This window comes from Chroicocephalus ridibundus, chromosome 4, assembly GCF_963924245.1.
Source record: "Chroicocephalus ridibundus chromosome 4, bChrRid1.1, whole genome shotgun sequence".
Lineage (NCBI taxonomy): Eukaryota > Metazoa > Chordata > Aves > Charadriiformes > Laridae > Chroicocephalus > Chroicocephalus ridibundus.
In genome coordinates, this window is record NC_086287.1 from 83,956,805 (window position 1) to 83,966,880 (window position 10,076).

The window sequence follows — 10,076 nt, forward strand, 5'->3', positions numbered from 1 at the left end:
TGAAAGGATGATTAGTCTCTGACAACGCTGGAATATTTCAGCGTTTCACAACTATAACAACTAAAAATCTTTTCCTAAATCACCAATCTAAATTTTCTTTGTTGTGATTAACATAATTCTATCTTTTCTTCCTTAGTGGTCACTGGGAAACTGTCTGTTAGTTTTTCTATACTATACTTTGGTTTATCAGTTTGCTAGAACACTTCTTTTAGTCTCCTCTTTTATAGATTGCAAACACCCCCGATTTCTTAATTTTTTTTTTTTCTTTATAGGACGTGCTTTCTAAACCCTGTTCTTATTACTGTCATCAGGACTGGCTTCAGTTTCTAAAGTTGGTGTCTTAAGTTGGATGTAGTACTGAAGCTAATGCATCACAACTGCTAACTGGGTTGGAATAGTCACCTCCATTTTTTACAAGTGACATTTCTCCCAGCTTGGGTCTCTTCTGTGTGTGTGACACGGTTGTGCTGTTGACTTAGGCTTTTAGCTTGAAGTTCACTATAACCTGTTTTACATCCTTTTCAGAAGGAAAAGTACTGCCAGGTCTTTTCCCCTGCAGTGTTGCTACCAACTCTGTCCTTCCCTATTTTGCATCTGTGTGCTAGATCCCGTCTTTCTTCTTGCACCACGTGTTCAGCTGAACATCAGCATCCTAACTTCACACCATTTCACCAGTCAGCTGAGATCATCCTGAATTTTATTCCTCACTTCTGTATTTGCAATTGCTCTCATCTCATCATGAATTCTTAGTCTCTGTTGAGTCACTCAAAATGAATAATAGTGGTCCCTCACTGGATTCCAGGGGACCCACCTTGAAATTTCTTTCTGGTTTGTCAGTACATTGTAAATAATTACCTCAAGAGGGATTATTATTTTAAACCAGTTACACAGGTAACATGACAATTGTCATTTGGCTCTTGTTTTGTATTATCTTGCTTATGAACAGGACACGTTGGGAAGAGTGAAAAGCTCTAGTTCAAAGGAAATTTAGTTCATATCTACCACTTCCCCTTTATCTACTGAAGCAAGTTCCCCATTGGACACGAAAACCACGACTCGAATCAGCCCTCCTTTCTGTGAACTCTTGTCATACCCCGAGAAGCCCAGTAGATGGCACTCTGGATCTGTAACTCAGTGTTTTAAAGTAAAAGTGATCATAATTGCCTCCTGTGCTGATTATTTTAAGTACTTGTTTATCAAAGTTTGGCATCTAAGTTTAAGATTAAAATTACTGTAGTAGTAAAAGTCTTGTTGAAGTGGGTTTGGGTTCACGTTGCCATTTAAAAAAAAAATCTAATAATCCTTCAACGTCCATTTGCAAAGCACGATTTTATATGGTATGCCACCGAGGGAGTGAGCCATCTCAGTGAGGGTGGCTGCAGCATGTTCCAGCGCCGGCCATGCAATCCACTTGTGTGTCCGTGCCTGGTGCACGAAGAAGCAAAATAGGAAGAACAGAGGACCGAGGATCGTTCTGCCATGTGTTCTCCCAGTCTGAGAATGGCCCAATTGTAATTTAGATGGAGGGAGGGAGGTTGTTCTTGGATCAGGCTAGCCATTATCGCCGTGATCCATAGGTCACAGAAAAGGTATAGACATCAAGTAACATTAGTTCTGCTAATGGCGTTAGCTCTGGAATTCTGTTTCTGAATGTGTTTTAAGTTGCCTGAAACCATACTTCTTGCTTGATTTTGATAGCATCATGTGCCCACAGTTGGGATCTGTGGGCTATGCTCTTGCTGAGTCCTCCGTAGGCTCCTGCAGTGGTTTGGGGAGTGGAGCCTGGACCCTGTTTCTCTGGGGGCCCAAGGCATGTCGGTGTGCAGTGGGCCTGCGCTCAAGGTGCTGGGGCAGAGCAGCTCTCTGCTTGTAGGGGATATGTCAGCTGCCAGAGGCGATCTCCAGGCTGCTAGTCCAAAGACTTACCACTGAGATGTGATGGAGTAGACTGCTGCTTCCTGCCTTTTGGAATACTGCCTTCCTGGTAGTTGATTGGGTCAAGGACAAAGTCAGTGGTGTTTAACCTAACCTTTGCCTTCAAAGAGACTAATGCTTAGGATGCCAGTTAGTTCCGTTCATCCAGGATTTTGGAGCTCCCTCTCAACTCTTCCTGACCTGTGAGCACACCTGAGTCTTCCAGGACAAAATAAAACAAGTTACCGGAGCCACCTGGCAGTGGTTTGAACCGACTTGTTTGACTTTGCCCTAGAACTGACTAGAAGTGCTTACACAGCCAGTTACTGGGTCTCAGCTGGAAGGTGTTATAACTAATAGCTGAGAAACAGAAAGGAACAGCTTTCTAAATGGCCTGTGAACTTGTATGCCCTGGGTGAGAGGCTTTACATTAGCCTGTTGGCTTTCCGTGGAAGAGAGAAGATGTTCTCCTATGGCCTGTTCCAGTGGAGGGGTGCTGTAAGAAGCTGTTGTGTCTCAGCTAGTGTATTTTTCTGCAGAGGTGTGTTCCCTGCCTGTGCAGCACAGATGGGATTGCTGTGCCTCAAGGTGTCCAACGGAACCATACAATGTGCTTCGCAGGGGTGCTGCGAGTAGCTCGGGGTGGAGACTCCATTGTAGAACCTTATTTTGCTCTGTACTTCAGAGAATGGGGAAGCCAGTTTAGCACACCAGCTTGTCTGTCAGTCTTTGAAATACACAAAAAGCTTTTTTTTTTTTCCTTACCTGTTAGTAAGCTGGTGTATATGCTGTATTATGGAATAGTAAGGAAATTATAACACTTCTTATCTGTACAATAGTATTGTTTTTGAGAAGAATAACAAAGTTGGAACGTGCATCATGCTCTTCACTTAATGTATTGGTGAGTATTTGCACAGAGAACCACAAATAAAATAGACTATCCTGTTATCCAGGAGCTCATCTATATGCAAGATGAAGAGCTGTCTTACAGACAGAAATGCGTATTTGGTTTAAGTGCATTATGCTTAGGGTTCATACACATCCCCTCCAGTACTTACCTATTAAAGGAGTTCACAGAAACTACACTGTAAACCCGCTGGAATAATTTTTATTAAATAATTTTCTCTGGTAAACAGGGAAAACGGAGCTGCAAGGAGGTTAAAATCTGGGCTTGGCTTCCCCACTAATGACAAACTCAGGCCCCAAAATCTGCTGAGACAGAGATGACAGGCTCTCGCAAGTACATTGGGTCATCCACCCACCCCTCCTCTCTGGTTGCTGCAGGGTATGGGTGCACTCAGGCAGAAAGGACTGGGTTGCTTTTGAGCTTTGCTCACACAGGAGGCCAAGCAGGAGGGAAGTGTAGACAGTGCTATACACCTGTCCCACTTAAATGCACTAGACCAGCGCTGCCAAACCTCTCATTCTTCACACTGCCTGAATATGGACTGTAAGAGTGCTGCAGCACTTTCTTTCAGTACTGGGTGGCCACTTATACCCTGACAGTGTGTTTAAAGAAAAGCTGCACGGGAGCAGGGATGCTACAGGTAGGTAGGATTGCCAGTGAGCCCATTCACTCCCGTCTGCCCTGTGCCCCAGTCCAGGAAATGGTGAATGACGCTCAGGCAGCGTTGTTTCATGTGATCTTGGACAAATTTCTTACCTCTCTGGACTTGGTCGCCTATGTCTAAAACAGATGTTTCCTTCCCGTTGCAATCTGTCTGGAGACTTGTAGTCTTATGTATTTATTATCCTTTAGTATTATCACTGATGGGCTTTTTCAAGTGGCAGAGGGACAGGATGCCTTTTCTTTTTGTTAGGCTTTGACAGTATCATTACAGGGGCAGGGGATTTGCTGCGCAGTACATCATCCCAAACATTTTTGATGATAGCATCAGATTTTTCTCCTACTTGCCCTTTTCCCCAGAAAGGGGTTAGGCTCTCCGGGTGTTGCCTGACAAAATTCAGGAGGTGGGTGGGCGCGGTGAGATTTTCTGGCTGCACCTCTCTATAGGGTTACTGAGAGTGCAGAGAGCCCTCAATCCAAACAGGGAGCAGCCCGCACAAATGCAAGTAGAAGCAGAAGATTCTCCAACGCAGCATGTTTCTTCTTTCTGGAGTGACTTGCCAATAGAGAAGGAGATTATGTTGGAAAGCAGCTGGGCTGTTCTCTGTGTGTGTGCATTTGGCCAGTCATCCTTCATGCGAATGCATCAGCCTCTTGGAAAGATGCAGTTTAAGCCAGGTGTTGGTATTCACTTGCTGTCTGCACATCACAATAAGGAAATGCAAGGGGAATTTGTAAGCCAGTGAAAGGCTGTGTCTCTAACAGAGAAGAGGACCAGAATCTAGAGCTCATTCTTGGCTTGTAATCTCACTGATCTCTCTTCCAGTAGTATTCTGTATGTTCACACAGCAAATGTTGCTGCAGGATGCCTTCACGTCCCGCAGCTTGCCCTAACTACAGTGGCTTCTTTCTGCCTCCCATCACTACTCTGCCCAATGCCCTTTCTTGACCCTCTGTATGTGTGCTTACGTGCCTCCTGACCATCTTCATCCTCCTTTCAAGCTTTGAAGATGTGGACAGACAGACATACCTATAGTATGACTGCAAACCCTAATTTTCTTGGGAAATCTTGCTCAAAAGAGTAAAGTGTCCAACTGCAGCTGGTTCTAAAGTACTGAGGTACAGAGGTCCAGCACTACATGCTGCGTAATGTTGAAAACAGCGATAACCTAGACTTTGCAACAGCTGTGGAACTATAGGGCAGCAGACTATTCGGCGAGTGCTCTTAGTGAAATGCGCTGAAGTTCTTTGTTGAACTGGAACCACAGTCAGCCTGTGGCACGTGGAATATTTTCAGCTGGAAAGTCTCAAATTGTTGAGTCAAGTCCTGTAGTACTTTAGGAATAGCTCAGGGAGCTGCTGACAGCTCAGACAAATTGGTGTTTTTCTACCTGAGTTGTCGGCCATTCAAGCTGAGCACAAAGCAAATCTTTAGGGCTTTGGGAAAGCCAGTGACAAATCAAAGAATTTTGTTTAACTTTGCTATGACTGAATACTGCACTTCATTGTGAGGCTTGGCATTCTCCTCTGATGCACAAACGTCTGCTTGTCTTCACCGACAATTCCTAAGATGACCCCTTGAAGGAAAGGGAGCAAGCATAACTTTCTGAAGTGCTGGTGGTTCTCAATGGAGCAATTGCAGGTGTGTGCAGGAGGCCAAAGCCACGTGTGCTGGATGAACACCTGCATATTGCCATGGCTGGATACATCTGCTCTACCGATTTCTCTTAGCTTACACGGCACTGGTTGCTGATGGCACCGTGTGGTACATGAATTTCAGGGTGCTCAGCCTCCTAAAGTCTGAAGGGCATGGTTAAATACTCTGCAAGGACTAAGAACCAACACGTCTCTAGGTGTTCTTTTGGTACCGGGTGTTAAGCACTAACAATACTTAACAGCATCTAAAGGCTAGTGCTTTGACTTCTGCTGGTCTCTAATCACAGTATTTTCTATCTTCATATATACATCTGTCTGTTTCTCCCAGCATATCCACTGTGTCTCATACGCATTTTATCTTATGTGGACAAAGCATACGTGGACCTGGGCAGTAGTTTTGTTTGACTAGGGGCTTCCTGTAAGTGGCAACCAGAGGGCCTAGCCCACCCCTGTGGCACAAGCTTTTAAAGTCCCATTATTGCTCTGAATCACACCTTTGTCTCCACACCCTGAGTCATATATTAAAATAAAACTGTGGGAAATAATAAAACCCAGTTATATGAATGTGTTTTTTATTATAAGAGTTCTTAAATTTTTTTTTATTACTGCTTTGAGGCCAGCTCATCATCTTTTGTTATGTTCATTACAAAAAGCTTTGCTCCAATCCCTGTTAACTTGAAGGGAAAGGAACGCAGTGCACAGGGAGAAGGGCAGTTCCTTGCTGCTGTCGTTCCTTTGTCCTCAGCATGCCTCATAGGCTTTACCACAGCTGCTCTGCGAGAGCCCTGTGGGGTAGGTGGTGTTACAGGGGAGGTTGACCAGGCAGGTTTGCAGAAGACGACTCACAGAACAAGGGGTCAGGTCGAGTTCTCTTTATGTCTCATACCTAGCACTCTAGCTCATAGTCTCGATTGTTCCAGGTACTCCTGATATGAGCTACTGTCCTCTGTCAAGTAAATATGAAATAGTTTTCAGCTTTGCCGATGTCATGTCTGTGTTATCCCCAGCAAAGTGAGAAGTCTTTCTCAGCCACAAAGTGGTAGAAGATGAGATTGGGGCTGGGGGAAGTAAGTAGGAGGCGGAAGGCTTGTTTATATTTGCTAATTAGAAAAATAGATTGTTCCCATTTAATCTGCAAGACCATGTTTTTGTGAAGTGTTTAGGCTCTGTAGATTGGGAAATGGGTGGAGCCCTTTTCTTCCTGGGGCTTTATAAATTAAAGTGTTTGTATCTTGACTGAAGCTTGGAGAATTCCTCTTCATCTTCAGTTTTAGATCATACTTGTTGACCACACCAGTACCAGGACTCTTTACCCTTTTCTCTCACCCTAAAAAGTAGCTGAATGTACAGAAACTAACTGAGTACTGGACCAATGCTCCACTGGAGACTGGTGTCAAAATAAAATAATTCCTTTGTGCACCTCTGGCTATAGCTTCCAGCCCCCCCACCCCCCACCTTTTTTTTTTTTTCCTTTCTTTTCATGTGTCTCTGCGTTCTCAGATAGTAGCACAAGCCTTAGCCTGCGCTCTAGGTATAGTCTGATATTCAAGATCTTTCTCTATTGCAGGGCATGCTGCTTTTTACCACCCCTGTCACGCACTTATCTAGGTCATCTGAATTTCTTTTGGCTTGTAGAAGAGCAGGTGCTTCTGAGACTACAGCCTGAAGCTCTGATGGAGCAGGTGAGTCAGAAGTTGGCTTCCTAGTTACTCTATGGGGAGAGGGTGCTAAAGTCTTCATTACAGATTTGCTGTAGCTTTTTTTTCTGAAGCTTCTCATACAGGCACTACTCAAAAAGAAGCTTTTTTAATGATGTAGGCTTCTGATCACTTAAAATTCTGCTGCCACCAAACTTACAGTTCATAGGGCACCCAACAGCTGTCTGGTGTTGAAGACTTGTGGTGGTGAATGACTTCCCAGTAGTCTTTTTATGTATCTACTTCTGTCTGTTTCTGGACATGTATTAAATAATTCTCCATCATCAGAAATGCGTTAAATGTTCCCTGACTGACCACCCACAAATCATTTAAATAGTGTTCTTCTGGTTTATTGAATGTCTTTTGTGACTGGTATTATTTTCTGCTTAATAAACCGTACAGGATCTAAAATTGTGGCAAGTCTACTTGATCTCTGAGGATGGCGTGTATTTTAAAATGATTTTTACCTGTAGGCTCATTAAATCATGAGACATTTCCTGCTTCACTGCTAGGAAATAAATAGAAATTCCTGCCAGGTAATCAAAAACCCAACAGACCAAGAAACTGGCTCTTGAAAGACACAATAGATCAACAGGATAGCCCCTTATGGACCAAATGCCTGGAAACTGTGCATCGTCTAAAAATAACGTATGCAATGGTTGAAACCTCTAGGCACAGCTGTGAATTCCCTGCAGGTATTTTATTCCCTGTTCCTCAGTAATTCAGGTGACTTTTGTAGGGCTAATGCCTGGAGAGCTCCCATGGAAACGAGGACTAATGATGGGTAGAAATAGAGCTGGAGAGAAGCATGTTACAAAGGCTTCACAAAAGCTCCTGTCCATGAGATCTAGCGTATGCTATTGAGGATAGTGAATAATGGATTTGCTCACTGTACAAATATAAAGCTTGTTACAGATACCTTTAACTGTGGTGTTCTGAAACTGCTCATCCAGGCTCTAATGTCCACCCTTATTGAGTTTTGTACTCAGATATATTATCAAACTGAAATACTGGCTGCTTCGCTCTTTCTGGTTCTGTGGTTTGTCAGAGCTTCTGCACTTCTGAAAAGAAGTGTATTTTTAAGGGAAGAAAACGATAGTTTTGAACCTGGGTGTTTCCCCATAGGGTAGCTGTTCATGGTCCTCTTGGTTTTGCGAGTAATCGGTCTGGTCCTGTGCGCTCAGTATCTAACATCTTGCGTATAGTGAGTGGGTGAATGACTTATATCCATGGCAGTGGTGCCTGCAGGTAGATAGAACAACTGGGAAATTCAGTTCTTATAAATCTATAAAAATAGCTAAGAGGTGTAATGTACTGTAAAGCTGCCACATTAACACACACTGGGCTATCTCTTCATTGTTTTGATATGCAGCAACAGTTTTATGGCTGTCTCAGAAGGTGTTATAAAGCTTTGTTTCAACATGGATAATATTCCAAATCCAAATTTTGCTTCATTTTTATGTGGTTTCAGAAAACTAAAATTAACTAGAGTTCATTTGCATTTACCCTGCTTGTCACAATTACAAGGCAGGTGTAGAAATAATGAGAGTTTGTGTCATTTAATAGCAAAGATTCAGCAATGTTTGTCCTATCCAACCGTATATTTTTTTTTTTTTTTTTACCCTTGTAAGAGAATTGAGAACCAGAGCTGGAGATGCACAATCATTAGCTTCAGTTGCTTGGCCTCTCTTTCCCCATGTCTTCACGGGGTCTCTCAGAAGAGCTGGTGTAAGTCAACTAGCATGGAGATGCACACATGCAGAAGTGTGTCGATCCCCAAAGCAAATGGGAGCGAGGTGGCCAGGAGTGTGTTGTGAGGTGACAAACACCAGTGCTGCTTTACTCCTGAGACAGCACCCCAACAGGCGTTTGAGTCAGTGATGTCTGTGCTCTGACTCTCCCCATTCAGTTTGCCTCTGCTGCCCTAAAAACAAGCTCTTGGACTGCTCCTTCCATCCTCAGCCTGTCTTTTCCTTCCTCTTCCTGCATCCCTTTCAATGGAAGGGACTCTCTTGTTGACTTTGTGACTTAGGTTCATTACTCTCCTCTTCATACTTTCCATCGTCTTCGTGACGAGGAGGAGGAGGAGGTGGGAAAACCCTGAGGGGACTGAAGCCATGGTAAACTCAGATTCAGTGTGAAGGGATGCCCGAATAGACCGGTGTCCAGTGCCTGCTGGCAGCTTGCTTGATTTTGTGCGAATTTCATGCGAAGTTGCTCAACTTAGTCTGACTTCTTGCCTATCTCCATGCTAGCATCTGTCTGCCATCCTCAGCATATCGCAAGTGGTATCACTTGAAGTAGTGGGATTTCCAGGGCAGGGCCTCGGTCCTTCCCTGAATTTTCAGTCACTTGGTTCACATCAGCTAAGAAGGGGTTTGGTTTATTTTAGTCTGTACAACAGAGAACTGATGACCAGATACAGCTCATGCTCTTTATGAAGGAGAAGTCATCCAGGGAGGGCAGCTATAACGGATGTTTCAAGATAGAATTCTTGCTATCCATTCTGGAAATATCAGATATGTATCTTTCTGTAGTGGTTTAGGCTTGTGTCTGTCCACCTGATACCGGATGATCCTGTCCTGGGGCTCAGACCTGCAAAACAATGAACATTTGGGTTATTGTGGAGAGCTCAGACCCTGTAACATAGAGGTTAAGAAAATACATGTTCCAACAGACAGTTGGCTTAATTCTATGCATATATTTCCTGTCTTTGTGTACTCTGTTTATTCTCAAACATATTTCTGGTGCTTAAAATAATACTAAGTTTACCTTTCAGGTAGGAAATGCCTTCTGAGGTACAGTTTTTGTATGACTGAGATTGTATGAGAACCAAATAAATTCAATGTCCAAAGCAAATCACGCTTAGTGTTTTAGTGCCAAAGATGGCAAACGTTTACACGTATTTAGCTTTTGCTTTACCTTTGTAGGGAAATAAAACTGAGGAGGTTTGGATCTACACGCAGCTGACTGTTAAAAGGAATTGCTCTACTGGTAGTAATGAAGTCCAGGACCTCTGCCTGGTGTCTGTTTGTTCTCTTTGTGGTCACTGGAAGTCTGCTCAGTTCTCTTTCTTAGCATTAAAGTGGGGATCATATTATGGCACAGATGTCATATTCCCTGCAAGCAAAGAATGGCAAAGGGATTCTGTAAAGATAGCTGAAAATGAGCAAACCACCTTGGAAACTGCCACCTTCAGGTAATGCAGACTGATGTGGTGTCGGTAATGGCTATTTTGTGCA